This window comes from Panthera pardus, unplaced genomic scaffold (assembly GCF_024362965.1).
Source record: "Panthera pardus isolate Hobbes unplaced genomic scaffold, ASM2436296v1 HiC_scaffold_2, whole genome shotgun sequence".
Lineage (NCBI taxonomy): Eukaryota > Metazoa > Chordata > Mammalia > Carnivora > Felidae > Panthera > Panthera pardus.
The window spans coordinates 50807170-50832595 of record NW_026526765.1 but is presented as its reverse complement, the minus strand read 5'-3'; the positions used below and the strand labels follow the sequence as shown (position 1 = coordinate 50832595).

The following is a 25426-nucleotide window of genomic DNA, read 5'->3' as shown; positions in this document are numbered from 1 at the left end:
GATAGCCATCAATCCCATCTCTCCAGTGAATCTAGTTTTGACGCAGCGGTCAAAGGGATCTTTTTTTTTTTTTTTTTTTTTTTTTTTTTTTTTTTTTAATTTATTTCTGAGACAGAGAGAGACAGAGCATGAGCAGGGGAGGGACAGAGTTAGAGGGAGACACAGAATCAGAAGCAGACTCCGGGCTCTGAGCTGTCAGCACAGAGCCCCACGCGGGGCTCGAACTCACGGACCGTGAGATCATGACCTGAGCCCAAGTCGGTCGCTCAACTGACTGAGCCACCCAGGCGCCCCTCAAAGGGATCTTAACAAACATTAATCAGATATCATTGCTATGCTTAAAACCCTCCCAAACTTCAATTGCCTTTATTGCAAAATCCAAACTCCATACTGAGGCCTAGTTGGTAGGCCGGTCCTCTCCTGCCCCGCTGACCTTTCATTCTCCCTGTTCCAGCCACACTGCTCACAAGGCTAGTTTCTGCCTCAGGACCTTTGTGTTTGTCGTAGTCTTCACCCAGATCACTCTTCCCTCAGAAGAGAGGGTTGGATCCTTTCAATGTAAATGTCATCTTCTTAGGGATCTTCTCCCCCATTGCACTATCTGAAGTAGACCTCCCTACTCTCATATTTATTTTATCCCATTATCCTATTTTAAACATTATCATTACTACCTGACTACATCTTACTTGCTTGTTTGTGCTTTGCTATCTTCCACCAGACTGTAAGCTCTTTGGGGATAGAGCATAGCACATGTCTAGGCTCAGTAAGTACGTGCTAAGTAATTTCAAAATCAAGTATTTCAGACTCTCTAATTATTCAAAAAAAGAAAGATATTATCATAAACCTGAGTCAGGGAACTCTTCCTGGAGGAGAGGGGAATGGGTTGGACTCAGAAGAAAGAGAAGGATCAGAGAATTGAAGGACCTTAATTGGAGGTGCCCAGGTAAAGCCATGGGTAAGGTTTGGGGGCCTTAGCCTGTGTTAATTCCTCTTCTAAAATGACAACAGTGCCCATATCTCCACCCCTGGCAGTTCACAGACAGAACAACCTTCCTTAAAAAAGTATTATCAAGGGCATGGAAGCAAAATACTCTGATGACTTCATTAAAAGAAAAACATGTGACTCTTGCATAGACCAAAATAAATTCCCAGACCAAGGGGGTGTGGCTGAGGGACAGTTCCCGAGCTGAAGAGAAAGTGCAGGACCTTCCAAGGCATTCTGTGAAAAAATGCTCTTTGGATAAAACTGCAACTTAAAAATAACGTCTGCTGGGTGTGGAGAGGAGAGCAACTGAAGTATTGGGGCCAGAAACCCAGAGGGAGGGCCAAATTTGGGCTAAGAAAATGCTAGATTCTTAAGATCTTTGGAAAGCAACTCCTCTCCCCCCATTTATTTACAATGAACAAAGTTTCTTAGAAACAAATATGAGGAAACTGGCAATTTGTGATGCTTAAGGTGTTAAACCAGTATGCTAATAAACAGATAATCTTCCAGTGTGATGAGGGAGGAAAAAAAATCTGAGAAAGACACATTTATGTTTCTAGATAAACTAATATGACACCATTGGAGAACAAGATGGCATCTAGATAAGGGCCAAATAAGGTGCTTCTAACCTTTGGAGCAATAGGCATAAGGCAGCCAAATGTAGTGAAAATTGAGGACTGTCATGAGGGGTAGGCTCACGTGGGGAGAATCCAACTCTGCCACTCTTCCTGTGTGACCTCAGGTGAGTCATTTCACTTTTCCAACCCTCAGTTTCTTCATCTGTAAAATGGGAAAATGCCCATTTACCTCTGAAAGATGTTGTAGAGATTAAGTAAAGTACTGCATAAGAACTGCCTCACAGAGTACCTGAATGTTGGAAAGCTTTAAAAAAAACTTGGAATTTTATTTCTCTTCCTTCCCCTTGGAGAGCTGGGGAAATTGGAGAGCTTCAGAAGATATAAAACAAGATGTTTACTTTCCTATTTAGGGACTATAACACTTATCTACTGCCATAATAATGATGTGTTATAAGCCATTAGAAAAATCAGTGGTTTAAAACAGTGAACATGCATTTAGCACACAAATCTGCTAGTTGGAACTTTAGTCTGGACTTAGCTGGGCGGTTCTGGTTTGGGCTCCTATGTCTGGGGGTTGACTGACTATTGGCTGGTCTAGAGTGGCCTCAGCTGTGGTGACTGACTGGTCAAGTTGGATCTCCTCTAGCAGGCTAGCCTGGGCTTGTTCCAATGGTAAAGGTAAAGGAGCAAGAGTGAGCATGCCCAATTGTGCAAGTCTTTTCAAGCCTCTGTTTGGATCACATCTGCTGACATACTATTGGCCAAAGCAAGTCACATGGGCAAATCCAGAGCCAGAGTAGGAGGCCACTACAAAGTTGCACGGTAAAAGACATGGATACAGGAGGGATAACATAATGAAGCCATGAGGGCAATAATCTGCTGCAGGGAGACTAGACAGATACATATATAAATAATTAAATTTTATATAAATGCATAATAAACATACATATATAATTAACAAGAGATGAAAGATAATAATTTTAATTCCATAGCATTTCACTGATGCTAAAGAACCTTCCCTCAAAAATCTTTTGGCTTAATCACCCCCTGTGAATAAGGAGCAGGCATCATCATTTTACAGGTAAGGAAAATCATAGACAGTAAGGTGTGAAGCTTGCACTTGAACTTCTGATGATGAGCTTCTCCTTCATCCCATGGCTTCTAGACAAGGAGCCAAATGAGTGGAGCATGCACATAAGGAGCAAGAACTGTCACGAGCTCAGGCAGCCAAGGAGCCTTCGTAGAGACCAAACTCACTAGGGCCATGGATGAGTGTATAATGATGAGTTCTCAATCTTTGAACCAATCCCACCATTTTTGGACAAGTTTTATGTAAAAGTTGCCAATTGTATAAATTGATAAAAAAAAAATCTATTTTATTAGCATACATTTATTGTCAGGTTCAAATGTACAACATTCACTTATCAAATTAATCTATAAGAACAATGAAGCCATTTTGGGAAATTCTGGGGCTTGATTCAGCGACAGATATCAAAGGGGGCCAGTGCAGTCTTGGGTCTAGTGTGTTCCTGTAGTTTGTTTAGCCTGCCTAGTACAACGAACTTCTGTCGTTCTGCTGCCCACTCTATTCCCCATTTCCCATCTCCCATTTCTGGTCACATGTCTCTAGAGTTGGTCCCCCTCCCAGCTACAGAGGTGGGTCTGGGAGCCAGGGCCAGGAAACCCTGGGAAACAGGAGCTCTTCCTGTGCCAAAGAAGCCAGCTCAGGGAAAGCTTTGCCAAGGGAAGGAGGGCAATGCGATGCCACCATAAAAGTGTCTAGATCTAGCTGGAACTTAATCCAGCCCAACCCCTGAAATTTTCTGCTATGCAAACCAGTAATATTTGTCTTTCAGGCCAATTTGACTTGAATTTCTGTCTCTTGCAACCAAAATATTTCTGACTAACATACCCAGGAGTAAGGAAATCCGATTCAAACAGATAAGTAGTTGCAAGTAATGATAGTTTTGAAAGCAGTTCATCTTGCAATGTCAGGAAATTCTTTATTAAAAAAAAATAGGAGCAGCTTTATTCCAAATCTATACACATGCACACATGAAAGTTTAACCTGCCATACAACATAATATGTACGATAGAAACTGATGAATTGATAAAGAAGATGTGATATATATATATATATATATATATATATATATATATATATAGTGAAATATTACTCAGCAGTGAGAAAGAACGGAATCTTGCCATTTGCAACAACATGGATAGAACTGGAGGGTATTATGCTAAGTGAAATAAGTCAGAAAAAGACAGATATCATATGTTTTCACTCATATGTGGAATTTGAGAAACTTAACAGAAGACCATGGGGGAAGGGAAGGGGAAAAAGTTAGTTTCAAACAGAGAGGGAGGCAAATAAGAAACTCTCAAATACATTGAACAAACTGAGGGCTGACAGGGCATGGGGGAGAAGGGAAAGTGGGTGATGGGCATTGAGGAGGGCACTTGTTGGGATGAGCACTGGGTGTTTTATGTAAGTGATGAATCATGGGAATCTATCCCCGAAGCCAAGAGCATGCTGTATACACTGTATGTTAATGAACTTGACAATAAATTATATTGAAAAAATATGTATGATAGATTCAAATTTAGGATAAAGCACATTTGAGGGGATGTTTGTTTATTATAGATTTTAAAGTTGTTTATATGTATTTAAAAATGAAATTTGAAGAATATTTTGTAGGACTCCTGAGGTGTCCTTTAGAGCTCTTCCATTTCTAGAGTATGGTTGAAAAACTATTGATACAGCATAAGAGAAAGGGATCTACGAGAATATACCAGGCATGTGACATTTGTCTTTTAGCACCAGAATAAATTAATAGTGTCACTAAGAAACATGAATTCATTGCCAAGCTCCACCTAGTTGTTCTGATTGAAGCCAGAGAATTCTTTAATCATCCAGTGTTTTGGTTGCATGATGGTGGTGGTGAGGTTGGGGGGTTGGAAAGGGGAGGAGGGGTTGGGAAGCACACCATTGACTGCTGCCTCCATCTTTCACTTTACTAACTCTCATGTCCCATCCTAGGATTATACACTCCTTCCTCTGCTAGGGACTTTCTAGCAGCAACAGCAAGGGACTAGCCAGTATGGCTCTGACCCTAAACCCTATGAATCATGGTGTTCTTTGCACTCCAATCAACTATGGAGTGAAAAGGACTGAATCTCTAGGGATGCAAACAATTTCATGATCTGTGAGATTGTTCCAAAATGTCCAATAGTTATTAGGGTCAGGAAACCAGAAGAAAAAAGCCTGGAGCTGTGGTGTGTCCATTTTGCTCTCCCCAAGGAAAGTTAGCACTTGTCCTCCTCTTTCTTTCCCCGACCTGATCTCTCCACACGCCTCTCCTTTGGATACACTCTGGCTCCTCTGTTCTTCCCGCACAGCCCTTGTCTCCTCATATGGCTTTCCTGCTGCCCAGTGTTCTCTCAGTCCTGATCTGCCTGCCCTCCTGACCCCTGGATCCTTGCTTACTGCTTTTTCTTCACCAGACCTTACCTCCTCTGTGTCCCACACCCTCCAGGTCTTACTAGGTAAGGGAAGCTAATTCAGAATGCTTTCATATACATTGTGCCATTTGACCGGCACACCAACACTGAGGGCAGGTAAGGCAGCTGTGATGGTTTTCCTCCCCATCTCACAGATGAGAAAATTGAGATTTAGACTGAAAAGGCACAGAGCAAGGAAGTGACAGAGCTGACTCAAATTCCAACTGTGATCTTTCTCCTCAAAATAGATAATAAGACACTAATTACAATCAATTAATATTCTTTCAGAGTAGCTTTTCATAGTGAAAGAATGGTACTTTGTATACAGTTCTTAGTGAATATTTTTTTATTGATTCCAGAGGTTGGTCCCACCCTTAATTGATTGATTTGATCACTTAGCAAACTCTCATGGAGCATTTATCATATCCTAGGCATTACGATAAGCGTGGGAGAACCTCAAACATGGCCCATCATCACCAGCCTTAATCTGGTGGGGAGATAGGTGGGAGTGAATCCCTATAAGAAAGAGGAAGTATCATCAAGGAAATACAAATCAAAACCACACTCAGATACCACCTCACGCCAGTCAGAGTGGCCAAAATGAACAAATCAGGAGACTATAGATGCTGGAGAGGATGTGGAGAAACGGGAACACTCTTGCACTGTTGGTGGGAATGCAAATTGGTGCAGCCACTCTGGAAAACAGTGTGGAGGTTCCTCAAAAAATTAAAAATAGACCTACCCTATGACCCAGCAATAGCACTGCTAGGAATTTACCCAAGGGATACAGGAGTACTCATGCATAGGGGCACTTGTACCCCAATGTTTATAGCAGCACTTTCGACAATAGCCAAATTATGGAAAGAGCCTAAATGTCCGTCAATTGATGAATAGATAAAGAAATTGTGGTTTATATACATAATGGGGTACTACGTGGCAATGAGAAAGAATGAAATATGGCCCTTTGTAGCAACATGGATGGAACTGGAGAGTGTGATGCTAAGTGAAATAAGCCATACAGAGAAAGACAGATACCATATGGTTTCACTCTTATGTGGATCCTGAGAAACTTAACAGAAACCCATGAGAGAGGGGAAGGAAAAAAAAAAAAAAAGAGGTTAGAGTGGAAGAGAGCCAAAGCATAAGAGACTCTTAAAAACTGAGAACAAACTGAGGGTTGATGGTGGGTGGGAGGGAGGGGAGGGTGGTTGATGGGTATTGAGCAGGGCACCTTTTGGGATGAGCACTGGGTGTTGTATGGAAACCAATTTGACAATAAACGTCATATATTGAAAAAAAAAGAGGAAGTAGCAGTGGAACTTCAAGAGAGAAGAAATGCACCCCATTCCCGCACATCCAGGGAGGGCACTGGAGACAAGGATGTAGGGGAAGATTTCATGTAAAGGTAACTCATAAGTTATGTTTGGAAGAATTTTCTGAAAGCAGAAAATTTCTGGCAGAGGGTACAGCTTGAGTAAAGGCCTGTGGGTGTGAACACACATGCAAACTCTAGGGATGAAAGCATCTCAGGATGGTGGCAACACAGTGTATGGAGGTGGGGGTATTGGGGGGGCAGGAAAAAGGGACTGAAAAAGTAGGTAGGGGTCTTGAGTAAGAGGGTAACTGAAGGTCAGGCTAATAGGAAGGGAGGGAGGGAAGGAGAGAGAGAGAAAAGAGAAGAAAAGAAAAGCAAAGAGAAAAGAAAAGAAAAAAGAAAAGAAGGAGGGAGGGAGAAAAGAAAGATGGAAGGGAGAAAGGGAGGGAGGGAGGAAGGCAGGGAGAAAAAATTTGTTCAGGCAGCAATTTGATGGTTATATGAAACACATAGTGGAAAGGAGGCATGTGCAGGGAGAGAGATTCAATACACCCAGGTCATGTATGCAGTTACTTTCTTTGCCCACTGACCAGACAGCAAAGTGAGTGGTTGAAAGTTAAGTGTGTGGTTAGATGTGCTATTAGCATCAGACCAGGGGCTCAGAAATGCCATCCCTCCTACACTCAAGGGTCTAGATTAAATGGGAAACTCATGTACTATTGGATTATTAACTGGTCTTGTGCCTGACATGCCTGCATAGACTGATAAATTGTGCTAGAACACCGAGCTTAGGCTCAAGACCAGAGCTTTCCCAGTACACACACAGTGACCTTACCCACTGTTATTGGGACCCAGTTAGCATCCTCAAGTGGTGTCTATCAGATAATTCTCTCCTGGAAAAAGGTGGACATGGAGGGGTTGGGAGAGAAGGGCTAGACTTTCTCCTTCCCTCCTCCCCCAACAGCAATAACACCAGTGTTCTTTTTTTTTTTTAATGTTTTTATTTTATTTTTGAGACAGAGTGCAAGTGGAGGTGAGGCAGAGAGAGACATATACACAGAACCGGAAGCAGGCTGCAGGTTCTGAGCTGTCAGCACAGAGCCCGACATGGGGCTCAAACTCACAAACTGTGAGGTCATGACCTGAGCCGAAGTAGATCACTTAATGGACTGAGCCACCCAGGTGCCCCAGTAACACCAGTGTTCTAAAAAGGTTTGACTATTTTGCCAAATATAGCCGGAAGAGGTGTTCACAAGAACAGCAAAAAAACCTCCCTGTTGCACAAGCGTTTCTTTTTCTAAAAAAACAATAATAATAAATATACAATCGTTTCTATTCATGCAAGTGCCAAAAAAACCACAAGAAATTTCCTCCTTGAGCCAAATACTATTTTGGGGATTCCTTAAGACTATGAGATGAAATATAAAATCATGGCAATCCATGCTGTTGACTCCAACCATGAGTTCGTGGAAGGTGAGCTCAATGCTTGCCCCTTTGGATAGTGTCTAATTCAGTCAAGCAAAAATGGAACTTTTATAAAAGCATTTGCACGCCTCAGATGATGATGATGGGAATAGAGGATTCCAATCTTGTTCTGGTGACCTCTAGAAACCTCAAACTCAAAAGCATGAAGGTCTAACCCTCCGGAACACTTTGTGCTATCTCAAGATAAGATTAATTAAAAGAGGCTTGGGATGTTTGGGGAGTTCTTCCTGAACTGAGGGTCTCAAGACACAAGAAGGAATGGATTTTAAATCTGCAGTCCAACTCCCTCTCACTACAAGATTCTTTGATCTCTTCTCAGGTCTGTTCATTGCTAAATATTTTTAAATTGTCTCTTATGTTGAAGTAAACTCTGTTGTAAAGGAATATAGACCTGTCTTGCCAGGCTATCCTGACAGTTGCCATTGCCAGACATAGACAGTAGAACAGGTGGGTCATGAGGCAGGCCCCTGTGGAGTATATCTGTGTCTTCCATGCCCAAAGGAGAAACCAGGTCTGGACAGGGGCCTGTAATGAGAGAAGGACTCAAGAGTTCTAGGGGATTTAGGAAAATGAGAATGGTGATAGAATCAGTTTTTAAATTTACCCTAATCTCCACATGATAACAAACAGAGCAAATACATAACAAAATCAAAAACAATGTTAGATGGTATTCCTATGAATCCCCAAATATAAGCTGTGGGGACAAAACAGCAATTGCCCCAAGATTCACATGGTATTAATGCCTGTGTGTGAGGAAGGAAGGAAGCAATGGGGTATCCGATAGACCTGGGAACAGTAGAATCTCAACAGAGGTAACAGGTACTTACTAGAAAACACATGAGCCAATCTGAGAGAGGCAGCGGAAGTGGGAGGCATTCTGCCCAAACCAGGAGTGGGGCGTGCAAGGTGTCTGGAGAGAGGATTGAGGAGCTGCCGCTGTCTAGCTCCTATGGTATGGACTCCCCAAACTGACCACGTGGGCTCTCCCTCCTGTATTGGGGAGAAACTGTTGGGAGTAGAATAAAAATTGGATGGACAATAGAGATGGAGGAAAAGAAGCTCAGTTAAAAGTTGGGGGGTGAGGGGACAGTCAGGAAATCTCAGGAAGTAAATCAGAAAAATTGTTAAGAAAAAGAACAAACTGGGAGTGGGGTAACACCTCGCCCTAATTCATATGTTGAAATCCTTAACCCTCAATGTGATAGTATAAGAAGATGGGGCCTTTGAGAGGTGGTTAGGTCTTTATTTTATTTTATTATTATTTTCTTAATGTTTATTTATTTTTGAGAGAGAGAGAGAGCACGAGCAGGGGAGGGGCAGAGAGAGGGAGAGGCAGAATCTGAGCTGTCAGCATAGAACTTGACACAGGGTTCAAGCTCACGAACCATGAAATCATGACCTGAGTCGAAGTTGGACACTCAACCGACTGAACCACCCAGGTGCCCTGAGAGGCGTGTAGATCTTGAAGGTGGAGCCCTCAAGAATGAGGTCAGTGCCCTTATGAAAGGGACCCCAGAGAGCTCTCTTGCCCTCTTTCCACCATGGAAGGATACTAGAAGTCAGCAGTTTACAACCTGGAAGAGGGCCCTCTCCAGAACGCAACAATTCTTGTACCCTGATCTCAGACTTGCAACCTCCAGAACCACGAGAAATAAATTTCTGTTGTCTATAAGGCATCTGGTCAGTAGCGCTTTGTGCTAGGAGCCTGGACTGACTAAGACAGTTATTCCAGCAAAAGTCAAGATCATGGCTATTTTGGGCAGGTGGCTGTGATTGAATGCAGCCCACGAGTGGGCTTCTGGGATTTGTGTGGTTTCCTATATCTGTGTGTTATTTTACCATGAATGGGTAGTTGCAGGAGAGGGGGATCAAGGGGACCTCAGGTCCCAACTAATATTGCATACTAATACTAAAACCAATAGAATTCTTGCTCCTGTCTTTGGAGCATGTACCCTATACAAGGTGCCACACTAAGCATTTCACCACAGTGGTCATTTGCTCTGAGTCTAGAATCAAGTGGCTTGATTGGGTTCATTTATTAGCTGTGGTACTTTGGTAAGTAATTCTCTTTGACCCTCTATATGCTCATCTATAAAATAGGGTAATAGTAGTATACTATTCATAAGGTCGTTGGAACAAGTGAGGTTTGCATATAAAGCCCTTAACGCAATGCCTAACTCAGAGGACATGCTCACTCAGTCCTAAGCACTGCTTCATCCCTGTGAGGTGTCTATTATTACTCTCACAGTATAGGTGAAAACAAGGTTCTGAGAGGTTAAGTCGTGGAATTATTCAGTGGTGCGACTAGGCTCTCACACTTTCCCTCTGTCTTCCCAACCCATTAACTTCCTTCAAATGAAAGACAGTAAAATGGCAAGTGTTAGTGACCTGGCCTGGTTCCACAGCTCCATCTTGAAGGATATCTGAGGTCTGGCTCCCTCCCTTGCCTCCACACATGATGTTGCAATTTCGCTACCAGAGAGTGAATTCAGCAGTGCTGTCCACAGCTCAGTTCCCTGAAGCGTTCTTGGAAGAGACAGTAAGGGCAGGAAGGATGCATGGCTGTGCCGGCTCCTTCAGTGGAGGTATAAACAAGTCCCCACTGTCGGAGGGGGCCAGGGAGCCCAGCTAGGCGGCTGGTTGGATGCGTCACACACACACACCATGCTGAGAGAGAAAATAAGTGGCATTCCTCTGTGCTGAAGTTTAAGCATAAACAAGGAGCAAGTACTTTTCATGATAATTACCAAATATTAGAAATGTATTGTTCCTTCCCCACTCCCAAGTCACTTCTAAGGAGCTCCAGCTGTGCTAATAATGTTCCATGTACCACTTCCAGGGCCAGAAGTATTGTTCCAAGACAAAGGTTCTTCATCTGTGTTTGTTCTTGTTTCCCATCAACACTTGAAACGTAGTTCACCTACGTTTTCTTGGGACTCCGTGCGTTGTTTGGAGCTGAGAGAAATAAAGAACAAAAAACGAAAAACAAAACAAAACAAAACCAGCATTTGAGTTAAGATCTTAAGCGAGTCTTAATTTCTCTGATCCCCGACTATCAGAAAGGGAAGTAATATTTACCTCATAATAGAACCGAGGTGAAGACGACTGAGGGAACATGTGTGAAGAGTCCAGCATAGAGCTTGGCATACAGTAGGCACCATAAATGAAGGTGGCCCCTTCCCCAGCTCCTGTGCCAGCCCACCTTGAAAATGAGAACCAAAGTGGCAGATATGTAGCCTGTAAGCTTCTTTCCCCTATGGTATCCACGGTAGGCATTATTAATTGATTCCAATATTCTGTCCTGTTTGAATTTGGTTGCTTGCAATCACTACAGTAGAAAATTACCACAAATTTAATATATTAAAACAACACAATTCTGTTGTCTTATAGTTTTGTGGGTTTGAGGTCTAACATAGGCCTCTGTGGGCTGAAATCAAGATTCGGGCAGGGCTGCTTTTCTTTTTGAAAATTCTAGGAGTAAAATCCATTTCCCTGTGTGCTCCAGCTTGTCCATGAACATAGCCCACCTACATTTCAGAACCAGCAACAGGGCATCAAATCTTTCCCATACTGCTATTACTCTCTGACCATAACCAGGAAATGTCCTCCACTTTTAAGAATTTATGTGATTAGATTGGGCCCACCGGATAATCCGGAATTATCTCCCCGTCTCGAGATCCTTAACCTTAATCAGTCTGCAAAGTCGCTTTCGTGCTTTCGTTGGGTCAGGTAAAACGTTCTCCTGTTCTGGGGATTAGGATGTAAACATCTTTGGGGGCCATTATTCCTCCTACCACACTTCTCAGTGCAGTGCTGCCCGTAGTCACTACCAGTGGATCACAGTTTGACCTGGGGGACGTCAAAGCTATCCCTACTTTGGAGATTCATCAGGAAAGGAAGAAGAAAAAAAAGAAAAGCAAAGCTGGTCAGGGGATAATGGAAATCAAAAGAAGACACTTAGCCTCCTGCTAAACACTTTTTGCTTTTGTTTTTCAATCTACTTGCCAGGATTCTCCTTGCCATGGCCAGCAGTGGAAGCAGTAATGTCTGCTCCAGTAGCTGCGGAAAGGGAACATCCTCTGAAGGTTGCATTTCTACCAATGGGATCCTGGGGTCCCACCTCCGCGCCTCTCAGCTGGGGTCCCCTCACTTGGGATCAGGTATAATCACACACCAGCCTAAACGCCCTTTTAAAAAACGACTTTACTGGGGATATAACTGATATATGACATGTTGTACATGTTCAAAGTGTACAATGTGCCAAGTTTTGGCATGTGTATATACCCGCGAAACTATTGCCACAGTTACGATTTTGAACGCATTTGTCCCCGCCAAAAGCCTACTCGTGCCTATGGTAACCCTTCCCTATTCTCCACCCCTTCCTCCCAGATAACCGCCGATCTGCTATTGTCACTCTAGATTAGTTTTCATTTTCTAGACTTTTATATAAATGAAATCATACACTAAGTACCCTTTTATTGTCTGGTTTCTTTCAGTCAGTAGGAATGATTTTGAGATTCTCAGCCATGTTGTATGTATCAGTAGTTCATAGCTTTTATTGCTGAGTAATATTTCAATGTAAACTGCAGCTTTATCTTTTTACCTGTTGAGGGAAATTTCCAGTTTTTGGCTATTACAAATAAAAATCCTATAAATATTCATGTACAAGTCTTTGTGTGGGTTTATGCTTTCATTTCTCTTGCATAAACACCTACAAGGGCAATGGCTAGGGCATATGGTAGGTATATGTTTAACTTTCTAAGAACATGCCAAACTGTCTTCCAAAGTGGCTGTACCATTTTACATCGTCAGCAGTGTATGAGAGCCTTAGTAGCTCCATGTCCTTGGCAATACCTACCACGGTTAGTCTTTTTAATTTTAGCAATTCTAACAGGTGGGTAGTGGTATTTCATTGTTTTATTTGCATTTTACTTAATGATGATAATGTTGACCATCTTTGTAATTTGCTTATTGCCATCCCTTTATTTTCCTGGATAAAGTATAAGTGTAAATCTGTTATCAATTTTTTAAAAATTAGGTTGTTTGGCTTATTATTGGGTTTTAGAGCTCTTTATATATTCTGAAAATACAATTGTCTTGTCAGATACATGATTTACAAATATTTTCTCTCATTTTGTGAGCTGTCTTTTCATTCTCTCTCAGGGTAATTCAAAGAGCAGAAGTTCTTGGGACGCCTGGGTGGCTCAGTCGGTTAAGCATCCGACTCTTGATTTCTGCTCAGGTCATGATCTCACGGTTCATGAGTTCAAGCCCTGCATTGGTCTCTGCACTGATGGCATGGATCCTGCTTGGAAGTCTTTCTACCCTCTCCCGCTTGCACAGACATGTGTGCTCTCTCTCTCTCTCTCTCTCTCTCTCTCTCTCTCTCAGATAAATAAACAAACTTTAAAAATCTATAGGGGTACCTGGATGGTTCAGTTGGTTAAGCGTCCAACTTCGGTTCAGGTCGTGATCTCATGGTTCATGGGTTCGAGCCCCACTTTGGGCTCTGTGCTGACAGCTAGGAGCCTGGAGCCTGCTTGGAATTATGTGTCTCCCTCTCCCTCTACCCCTACCCTACCCACACCCTGTTTCTCTTTGTCTCTCAAAAAATGAATAAACGTTAAAAAATTTTTAATTAAAAAAAAATCTAGAGTCAAAGAGCAGAAATTCTTAATTGTGATATAGTACACTATTACTTTTTTCTTTCACGAACTGTGATTTTGATGTTATATCTAAGAAATCTTTGCCTAATCATAAATCATAAAAATTTCCTTCTACGTTTTTTTTTCTAGGAATTTTATAGTTTTAGATTTCATATTTAGGTCTGTGATGTATTTTGAGTTGATTTTTGTATATAGTGCAAGGTATGGATTAAAGTTCTATTCCCCCTCCTTTGCCCCCATATAGACGGCCAACTATTCTAGCACTATTTGTTGAAAAGACTAACTTTTCTCCACTGAACTACCTTTGCCCCTTTACTGACCATCAGTTGTCCATATATCTGTGGGTCTATTTCAGGACTCTATTCTGATCCATGTATCTATTTATCTATCTTGACAGTAATGGTTGACACTGACAATTACTGTATCTTTATAGTAAGTCTTGAAATCAAACAGTGTTAACCTTCTTTTTAAATTATTTTTAAAGTTATTTTGGCTATCCAAGGTCTTTGCATTTCCATATCAATTTTAAAATTATCTTGTCAATTTCTATAGTAAACTCTGCTAAGATTTTGATTGGGATTGCTTTGAAACTATACACTGATTTGAGTTATAATTGATATTTTAACAAAATTGAGTCTTCTGATCCATGAGCATTATTTATATCTCCATTTATTAGATCTTCTTTAATTTCTTTTAGCAGTGTTTTGTAGTTTTCAATCTACAGATCTTACACACATCTTGTTGGAGATAATCTGTAACTATATTTTTTGATACTGTTATAAATGACATTATTTTTAAAATTTTAGTTTCTGAGGGGTGCCTGGGTGGCTCAGTCGGTTAAGCGTCTGACTTCAGCTCAGGTCATGATCTCACGGTCTGTGAGTTCAAGCCCCGCGTCGGGCTCTGTGCTGTCAGTTCAGAGCCTGGAGCCTGCTTCAGATTCTGTGTCTCTCTCTCTCTCTGTCTGCCCCTCCCCCACTCAACTCTGTCTCTCTATCAAAAAATGAATAAACGTTAAAAAAATTTTAATTTTAGTTTCTGATTATTCATTGCTTTTATATAAATGTAATCTTTTATATTGATTTTGTACCTCGAAAATTTGGTAAGCTTTTTTACAAGTTCTTGTAGTGTTTTGTTGTTGATTCCATAGGGTTTTCTACATAGCTGATCATATCATGTGTGAGTAAAGACAGGTTTAGTTCTTCCTTTCTAATCTCCATACAGTTTGTTTTTTTCTCTTGCCTTACTGCATTAGCTAGATCATCAGTACAAATTTGAACAGAAGTAGTGAGAATGAACATCTTTTTCTTCTTTCTGATCTTAGCACAAAAGCATTCAGTCTTTCATTTTATTTTACCTTTAAGTATGATGTAGGGTTTTTATAGATGCTTTTTATCAAGTTAAGGAATTTCCCTCTATTCTTAGTTTGCTGAGATATGTTTTTTTTCTATAAAAAATAATGTACTTTGTCAAATGCTTTTCTACCTCTGTTTTGATGATTTTGTGTGTTTTTCCTTTTTACACTATTAATATGGTGAATTACATTGATTTGTTAAATGTTCTATCAACTTTGAATTTCTGGGGTAAAGTCCAGAACAATGCCATTTGCTTGATCATGATATATTATCCTTCTTACATGTTTTTAAATTTGACTTACCTTTTAGTTGACACTTTACCGCATATTCATGAGGGCTATTGGTCTGAAATTTTCTTATCTACTAATGCTGTCATTTGTAACGGTGGGCTCACAGAATAAGTTGATAAGTATTCCTCCCTCTTTAATTTTCTCAAGGAGTTTGTGTATTGTTTCTTTCTTAAAAATTTGATAGATTTCACCAAGGAAGCTATCTGGTCTTTGAGTTTTGTTTTTTCCTAAGAAAGTTGTTAACTACAAATTCAAGTTATTTCTTCTTGAGTGAACTTTGTTTGATTATGTTTTTCAAGGAATTCATCCATTTAAATTGTCAAATTTAGAGGCATTTATTATTTATTTTATAGACAGAGTTGTTCGTAATGTCTTCTTATTGCTTTGATATCTGTAGAATCCATAGTGCTGTCATTTTTCTGATTCTGGTTATTTGGTTAATTTATGTCTTTTCTCTTTTTTTTCTATTCAGGTTGGTTAGAGGTTTATAAATTTGATTGATTTCAAAGAATCAACTTTTGATTTTAATGAATTTCTCTATTGTTTTTCTATTTTCTGTTTCATTGATTGTTCATTGATTTTTATTTATTATTTTCTTTCTTATGCTTACTTGGCTTTAACTTACTTTTCTTTTTCTAGTTTCTTAAGGTGGGAGCTTGGAATTTGAGACTTTTCTTTTTTAGAATAGGCATTTCAGTGCTATAAATTTCCCCATAAGCACTGCTTTAGCAGCATGGTATAAATTCTAAAATGCTGTGTTTTAATTTTCATTAACTTAAAAATGCTTTCTTCTTTCCCTTTTGATTTCTTCAACTCAGCTGTTATTTAGAAGTGTTTTAGATAGTTTCCAAATATTTGGGAATTTTATAGATAGCTGTCTGTTATTGATTTCTAATTTAATTTCATCTTCTCCAGGAAATATATTTTGTATGACTTGAGTTCTTTTAAATGTATTAAGATTTGTTTAGGTCTCAGAACTTGGTCTATCTTGGTAAATGATCCAAGTAGTGTTAAGTGCTTTATACTTTTTTATATTTAATCTTTATAACAATGCTTAGTATTGTTCCCATTTTAATGGAGAGGAAATAGGTAATACTGTATCCCCATTTTAAAGAGAAAAGGCTGAGGGTCAATCAATTTAAATAGCTATTTAATGCCAGACAGCTATTAAGTAGTAGAACTAGAATGTGCTTCCAGGTCTGACAACAACACCAAGCTATTAGCCACTCTTCCACAATTCCTCAATAGCCATTTCTCATTGCGATAAGCAGGGGAAAACCACTTCTGCTCAAGAGAGTATGAGTTCAGAGGTTAATTCCCTCTCTCTGAAAGTTCTGGGATCTATCTCCTAAATTGCTCCTTCCTAGCATAAACACAATTGCTTCAGTTGTTGCAGACATAAAGGTGAGTTTTGTGTGATGGTAAGAGATGCTCTAATCCCCAACTACTAATTTGAGTCAGAACCTTGCTTCTGAGCCCTGCTGCTGGCAGATGCTCAATTACTAGGTCACTCTAAGAGCACCCAAGAACAAAGATTGACATAAGGTACTTTTGCCTCTTTGCAGGTAGCTGGGCAGGGCTGATTGCCCTTCAGAGTCCAATAATACCGAGGGAGGCTTTGGTCTAGCAGACTCTGTTTGTATGTTCCTTGAATTTACATAATACCTTCAAGTCAATCTGGATTGAAATGACTGTTTCCTTAGTCTTTTCTTGTATTTAACTGTCAGGCATTAAAAGCATCATCTTATTGCTAGTAAACATGGTTACAGTGCTTGTTCACTGGGACTGAGGCCAATCTGGGAGCCTATTAGTCCAATTCAACAAAAGAATTTTTGGTCATCTGCAGCTCCGATTATCCAAGTGATCTAGCCTCTTTCATACTCCTATTACCACAGTAATTTGACTCGGCTGTTAATGATCTTTCTGGCTGCATCCAAGGCCCTGCACAATGGGTTCATGTGAATAAATGTCTTCCAGGGGCATGTTCCACTTATATACAAAGTGAATTTAACTTCTACAGTTATTTGCAGGCACCCAAATTGTTCATAATTGACTACTTCCTAATGGCACTTAGCCTAAAATCTGAAAGGAAAGGATTGTGCTGCCTAAGTGAGCTGCTCATTCCATGGTGCCATTTCTGCACCACTTGAAATGCTAAACGGTCAGCACCAAAGAAAGGGAAAGAACTCCTGGGGATCTTCTTTGAGCACCTAAATCTCTAACCTTCCACTGAAGTAGACTGGCTTTTACATGCTAATTATTAGCCTGCAGATTACTAAGGAGTTAAAACTCTTTGGTAAGAATATATAGTCCCCAGAAGTTACTCTGTGGTGTGTAGCATCTGATTTAAATTTCTTCTGAGGAATGTCACAAAGGATGTAGGATGGAGTTCTACAGCAACTCCAAAGTCTAAAGAAACCACTATTCTAGTTGACAGGTAATTGCTTAGGTCTTTGCTTTTTCCTAAATGGAAACTACATGGTTGAAAGAAATCTTTCCTTAAGATTTTGCAAATTTTTGACAAGTCACTAGTTAGCAATGGCAAATCAGTTTTGGCTTATGTCAGTTGATTGACTGGCATTAGATTTTTGGGGTTCAGTTTTGAGAATGATTCTGAGATCATTTTCTTTTTTCTTTCTTTCTTTCCCTTCCCTTTTCTTTTCTTTTCTTTTCTTTTCTTTTCTTTTCTTTTCAGAGAGAGAGAATGTGCATGCTAGGAGCAGAGGGTGAGGGAGAGACAGAATCTTAAGCAGGCTCCATGCCAGGCTTGATAACATGACTGTGAGATCATGACCTGAGCCAAAATCAAAAGTCGGACACTCGACCAACTGAGCCAACCAGACACCCCTGAGGCCATATTCTTGATCAATGGGAAAGAGTAAGGTGGTGATTGATTAGTGATGTCTGTCATGAACACAGTTATAAGGAATAATGGCATACCCAGAATGCTAGACTCTACACTAGGCACTGGGAATATAGGAGTGAACAAGACAGATACAGCTGATGAACTCACAAAACTCACAGGGTGGGAATGATGACTAAGGTCACTTCTTATTTTGTCATTCTAAAATTGTATGGTCCTTTTTCTGTCTACCACTGTCACTATTAATGAATTATTGTAAAATAGCCACAATGCCAATTAAGACACAGTTATCTAGTAGGAGAACCTGATAAGAGGAAAGGTGTTCATTACATCAAGTAAGACTTACCTTGTAGTTATTGTGTTCTCTTTCTCTTAAAGAGTGCACAGGTCAAGAAGACCTTCATCTGATGAAGATGCTCCTTGCCAAACCAGTACATTTCTCCATGGGGCTAGGTGGCTGCAATCCTAGCCAGGGTCAACTCTTGTTTATGGAGAATGGAAAACAGTGGACAGAAGAAGATTATCTGTGGAGGTGGAATGGTGGATTGCTTCTTCTCTGGGGCCACATGAGAAGGCAATTCCTGAGAGAGCAATCAGACCAGAACAAAGTGCATTCACCTTCTTGTTAACTGATCAACATCTGTTTCCAGATGTTTCCCTGTGCTGGTTATATAGTTTGTGCTCATTCACATGCAAAGCCTCTCTCCGTGTAGCTCAGCAGATGCCATCAACAGCTCTTCAGTCTGGTAGGGATAGGCTCTGTCTGCAAGAGTCTCATAACTGCAACCTAGCAATGCTGGCACCAAAGTCAGAGTTCAGAACTCACTGCAAAAGGCACCCCCTCGGTGCACAGATGATGCAGCGGATCAGTGTCTTTCTCACCATGGTGACAGCAGTTGACATGGAAACAGTTGTTCTCACTTATATACATAATCATTGCCCCTCACTCAGGCTTGCCAAATGTTGAAAATATCTGCCTGCCCGGCATTCATTTCTTCCATCTCTAGGAAATGCACCAAGATTATCTTTTGGGAAATCATCTGGACTGAACATCCAAACCACTTGTTTTGGATATTATTTGTCCAAACTCAACATGTGACCAATACCTGGTAAAACTGAGCCATAGGAATGTGTAACCAAGCCATTCTGAGCCCATGAGTGTCAGGTCCAGATTTTGCTAGAATGATTGGGAAAGTGATAGGGTTTTGCCTGACATTATATGCTGATGGAAAAGAAGCCTGTAGCGGCTGGAAGCTGTCTGTACCACCAGCTGTGTAGCACATGCTTGAAAATAAAGAAAATTTAGAGGAAAAAAAGAGCTGAGGAGCTAAGAGAGACACAATATGCTGATAAAATATGAACACCTGCATGCAGCCTTACTTGAACTTAAATACACCTTTTGACTTTTCAGGTATATGTACCAATTTTTGCCCCTTTTGCTTAAGGAAGTTTGAGTTAGGCTTCTGTCACTTGCACCCACAAAAGTCCTGATCAATATACATGTTTTCTCCCTCTGTGGAGATTTTCATAGGAATTGAGCAGAACTAGAGATACACCTTTGAAAGTTTCAGCATTTGAACAATCTACACCTTTCTAGAAGCCCTGCTTCTGGAAAGATATCAGTTCATCGGCACATGACTAGTTGATAATTGCTACCTGCCAAGCATTGTGTTGGACACCATGGTGAGGAAGGAAGAAGCCAGCCAGGGGCCCTGTCCTCACAGAGTTTACAGCCTGGGCAGGAAGGCAGCAGTAATACAAGTTAAAACTTAGAGCAGAAGTTCTCACCTTCAGGACCACAGCACACTGGTGAGTCACCATATATTATGAGGTATGCCACAAAGAATTTGTGACTCATGAAGCTAAAGTACCAATGTTGGCAGATGATTTAAAAAATAAACATGAATTAGAGTAGATTCAAGGTTATCACAATAATAATGTCATATTCATTCATCTGGTTCTTCAGAATGCTTTCCTGAGTGGAGAGAAAGGGTTGACATAATAGCTAACACCCACATACCTGTGTCTCTGGGAGTGTACTGTTCTCAAGGATGCTGTCCAACCTGTGTCCCCAAGCAATGACAATAATATCCAAGTGCAGGGGCAGAAGGAGTGGCAACAATAGGAGAATTGCCCGCACTTATTGTGCACTGTTTAGGCACCAGGTACTGTGCTGGGAGCATTAGAAGGGCTGTCTCATTTACTGTACATGAGAAAGCTCTGAGTAATTATCCTCCCCGTCTGGCAGATTAAAGAACAACCCAACGCTAAACAGTGTGACTCAAGCACAACGGGTATTCCGAGGAGGGGAGAGATCAGCATAGGCTGGATTCGTTGGAAAAGGGTCAAGGGAGGGTGTGAGCCTCCAACAGGACCACAAGTGACAAGCAGAATCTGCACAAGCAGGGAGGAAGGGGGTGGGCATGTGGGCTCTGATGTAAGTGAGACATCCGCAGCACACCGGTGCCCTTCTCACCGTCCAGGCACTTTTACGGCCGGTATCAGGACATTGTGAGACAAGTGCAACTGCCCAGCACCTGCTTGGCTCTTGTGTGCACTCCTTCCCTTCTCTGGGCCTTTGTCCGTGCTGCTCACTCCACCCATGCCCCCTTTGGTTAAGTGGCTCCCAAGAGACACTCTGGACACTCAGATCCTTTCTACCCTCTCTTGAGAAGTGGAGCTGTCCTTCCCTGGGCTGCTGGACAAACTTCAGGGTCGCTTCAGGCTGCCGGTTTCCTGGACTCCCCACTGTGGTGCTCCTCCTTGGCCCAGCCCCAGCTGGAGACTTGTCCCCACTCTTCCTGTTGGCATGCCCCAAACTCCAGAGCAGCACATATAGCTGTCCTGCACCCCCTCCCTCTGTTCCTTTCACTCAGCCAGTCAGCTTGCCTGTTAGCCAGGAGCCGGCATCCTGAAAAAAACCAACCAACTAATCAACCCCAAGTCTGCTCGCTTCCCTTGCCAAGACCTTTACAGTTAATAAAGAGCTTTTAGTAACTGCTCACTAAGTGCCCGGCACCATCCCAAACAGCTGTGTGTGTGTTGCTTCATCAGATCTTCCTCAAGAGACCTTGAAACAGGGCGAGTGCCACCTACTCTTTACCTACCAGGAAGCCGTGGCTCCAAGAAGCGATGAAACCTATGTCATTTTCCAAGTGAAGTGGGTAGCATGAAGTCAGACACACTGGTTCTCCTGTGTCTGCCAAGGCCTCTGGGAACCAACCCCGTAGCCTCAGGCTCCCCGTAAGGCCCTCCACCATCAACCCTTGGGTTAGTTCTCTAGTCTTGACTTCCCACGTGGCCTCACAGCACACTCTGACCACTGGAGCAGACAAGGGGCAGTGGCCGGATGTCCTCTGCCTTGCCCCCGCCACTGTGCTGTTGCTTATCTGGGTTCTCTACCTGAAATGCCAGCCCTTGCCATCTCCGTTTGTCAATCCACCCTTTAAACACTGCCTATTCCTCAAGGTTTTGCAATACGCTCTGTCACCTCATTGTCATCCAAATTAATTTCTGCCATTTCCACATATATCTGTCATATCTCTTTCACAGTGCATCTCTCTTATTTTGCCATTACTTGGGGATAGTTATTTTATCATGAATCCGTGACAGGCAGAAAACAGGTTTGTTCTTAGTGAGTTCCACCCAGGTATTTAGATCAGTGCCCTGCATGTAGGAGCCGCTCACGAAATGTTAACAGAGTTAGCTGAATGGCCACCAAATCTACTTTCTCGAAACACCTTTCCACAACAACTCACCTAAAGGGCTTGGAATGTCCACCAGTAGAGTCATTCCTCTGATCTAAAATCTTGCCTCCAGAATGTCTCTGCTGAAATGGGAGGATTAACTCATCAGAACCTTGGGTTATTAGTAACTCAACCACTAAAGTTAAACCATGAGGTGGTCTGGAATGAATGGACTTGTTTTCCAAGGTAAGCGATGCCTCATTTTTCACTGTGGACACACTTGAGGAACTGCTCAAATCTACTTCTTTCAGCAGTGAAATGATTCCCAAGTAGTTGTGGGCTTCCAGTCCATTTCCTGTGATAATTCAATAGCTATTTACAGAGGACAACATGATCTTTCTGGTTCTGGAGGTGACATGAGTGGAATGGGGGGACACGACACTCCTGGGGTTCTGCCCACGAAGCTTGCTGTATCCCACTCAAAAGCCCTTGTGCAGAAACCCTGCAATGGAGGAGAGAGTGCAAAAGAACTCCAGTGAGCTGAATGTTGTCTTTCAAATTTATGTCCACCTAAAACCTCAGAACATGACCTTTTTTGGAAACAGGTTCATTGTAGACGTAATTAAGTTAAGATGGATATCAAACTGGATTAAGGTGGCCTCAAATCCAATGACTGGTGTCTTTGTAAGAAGAGAAGAGGACATGTCCACCCACAGAGTAGAATATGTGGAGATGGGGCAGAAATGGGAGGTACTCAGTTACAAGCCAAGGAATGTTGAGTCTTGCCCACAGCTACCAGGAACTAGGGGAGAAACATGGGACAGATGCTCCCTTGGAGCCTCCAGAAAGAACCAATCTTGCCAACACCTTGATTTTGGGCTTCTAGCCTCCAGAACTGTGTGAGAATAAATTCCTGCTGTTTTAAGCCACCAAATTTGTCATGGCAGCCTGAGGAAACTAGTACAGGAATCAACATGTACATGGGGTGCCTGGGTGGCTCAGTCGGTTAAGTGTCCAATTTCGGCTCAGGTCATGAGCTTGTGGTTCGTGAGTTCAAACCCCACATCAGGTTGTCACGCAGAGCCTACTTCAGATCCTTTGTCCCCTTTTCTCTCTGCCCCTCCCCCACTCATGCTTTCTCTCTCTCTCTCTCTCTCTCTCTCTCAAAAATAAACATTAAAAAAAAAAGGAATCGACATGTACAGGTGGCCTAACCTATATCAAGCACTTTACTTCTGCTACTACACAACCCTTAAGAAAAGAGTTATTACCCCCTTTTTATAGATGGGAAAGACCAAGACGCAGAGAGGCTCGCTAGGAACTGGTCTGTCACAAAGCTGGAAAAATGGAAAAGCTGGGTTTTCAGTCTTTGAAGCTGTATTAGGCTGTGGGCAATCTTCTTCCATCCCTTACACCCTCTCAATTTTCTTTCCTTTGGGGTTTATCAAGTACCAGGCACTGCTGCAAAAGTCTATATGCTGATTCCCAGGGCAGTTTCCTTTGTTCACAGGTGTGTCCCAAGTGCACAGGGCAGCTCCTGGCCTGTAATAGTTGCTTCATAAATATGGCTGAATAAATCCTCCCCCAAATATCATGAGCTAGGTGTAATTATTATACTCATTTTACAGAAGAGGAAAATGAGGCACAGAGGAGGTCAGTAACTTGCCCAGAGTCCTGACCACTGGTATCAGATCACAGGGTGTGATTCCTTCCCTCACCCACATGCCAAATGACACTAACATTTGTAAACCCAGGTCCTTAGAATGAACTGTTCTTCATCATCTTCACATCTCCATAACCACTATCATTTAGTGCTAGTGCTGGGCAAAGTGTTTTGTAAGCAGTCTTATCTTAACCCTTATTGTATACCTATGAGCTAGTTACTACTAGCATCTGCTTTAACATAATGGGAATTGAAGCTTAGCAAAATGAAGTGATGATTCCAGTGTCACACAGCTGGTAAACAACAGGATCAGGATTCAAGGTCAAGTCTTTCTGATTCTAAAGTCTGTGCTCCTAGCCATCAAGTAGATTGCCTCTCTTAGCAGGAGCCCCACTAATGTGAACAACCCCAAAAGAATAGAAGCTAGTGGCTACTGCCCTGCCCTCCTTGCCTTTCCTAGGCTCCTTCCTCCAGATCCACAGATGGGACTTCTATCTCTGCATAGCCTTGGATTGTCTGTGCTCACTCAGCTTATCTTGGGTTGGTTCTGTTTGCCTTCTGCCAGAACGTATAAGGTTCTTGCCTGGAGTCCTCTCCACCTTTCTTCACCTAAAGCTGAGGTTGGTTCATTCACTTGTCTGTCAGGGATGGGTTTAAAGATAGAAGAGGACCATGGATGCACCAGGGATGTAGCAGTGAAAAGGTAAATGCTGTTTCTCCTCTCAGGAGACTTCATCTAATGTTTTCTCTCTGCTAGTTCCCAAAAGTCCTATCTTATTTATTTCCCCAGGCAACTGCCAGCTTCATGCCATAGTGAACATTTTTTATGCAATCCCAAGATGCATTTTTTTCCTGAACTAAGGATACTTAAAACAAAGATTCTGTAATGATATTGCATTTTAACAGATTCAATATTCCATAATAATAATAATAATATGGGAGAATTTCTGGCATCAGAAAAGGGAGTAGCTTCATGGAGAAAGGTGGGAGGGCTTCTCACTCTTGGAATTGTACCATAGAGGTGGGTGTCCACCCGGCTTGTGAGAGAGACTGGTTTTGCCTAGAGAGACCTTACATTCTCTTTGGTCTGAGTGAGTATCTAAGAAGATTTTTTGAATTTGATAGAAAGAACAATAAGGAAACCCAGAGAACATCTTGACCAGCCTCCCGCATTCACTAATGGAGAAAATGGGACTCTCCAAAGGAAGTCACTTTCCAAGCTGACAAGCACTGGTTGACTGAGTCCCAGTACCTTCCCATACACACTATTGGGTCACCACATCAGTGGTCTTTCTGGATGTCCTTGAAATGCCCCAAAGTAGGAGAAAAGGGTTTTTCTTATGAGAAGGGAAGGAAAGGGGGTTCATCCACAGCCTCTCCTGGAATTTGCCATTTATAATCATGTCAAGGAGACCTATCCTGGGTTCTGAAGCCCAGGAATAAAAATGTGAAGAGGAAGGAGAGGCTGAGAAGGGCCTTGATGCAGAGCAGGCAAAGGCAGCAAAGGTGGTGTTGAGTGGAACAAGGGCTTGAGGAGTTATCTCACCAGGAAGACAATAGATTTGGCAGATGGCCTCACCAATCCTACAAAGCTGGGGCCCCTCAGAGCAGACTCTTCTCACTGAATTGTTCATTCTCTGGAAAGGACAACCCAGCTTAAGAATAAAGCCAAATGAACACCTAGTCTAGAACCACATGTTGGAGGAGGGGGCCCTTCTCATCTTCTGTCATGACCCTATTGAGGACTGAGTCATGGAAACTCTAGAACCTTCTATATGTATCCCTACATCTAGGGTGCAATAGCAGCTACTCAATCAATATTTATTGAGTGAATGAGTCTCCTGGGAGGGGTAATATATTAACATATTATCTGCTGCTAATAGCTTTGTGCAAATTAGCTTAAAATTAAAATGAGCACCTCTTCAGCACTTTGCATCTTATTAAGGCGGCATATGCAGAATTCCATTTAGTTTTCACAGTATTGTTGGAAAGGCTGTATTTGCGATCTTGGGTAAATTATTTAACCTTTCTATGCC

The 25426-nt window shown here is 41.8% G+C and overlaps 1 long non-coding RNA gene across 6 annotated transcripts in view; it reads left to right on the top strand.

The window, feature by feature from the left end:
- Window positions 1–19957, top strand: part of LOC109257581 (uncharacterized) — a 48934-nt gene extending 28977 nt beyond the window's left edge. For 2 of the 6 annotated variants that reach the window (XR_008423731.1, XR_008423726.1), the window contains 2 exons: window positions 11876–12027; window positions 18420–19957. This is a non-coding gene — a long non-coding RNA (uncharacterized LOC109257581). Of the gene's footprint in view, window positions 1–2555; window positions 3677–10955; window positions 11327–11875; window positions 12028–18419 lie in introns of those variants that run through there. The other 4 variants (XR_008423729.1, XR_008423730.1, XR_008423728.1 and 1 more) reach the window with 4 other exon arrangements.
- Window positions 19958–25426: the final 5469 nt, after the last annotated feature.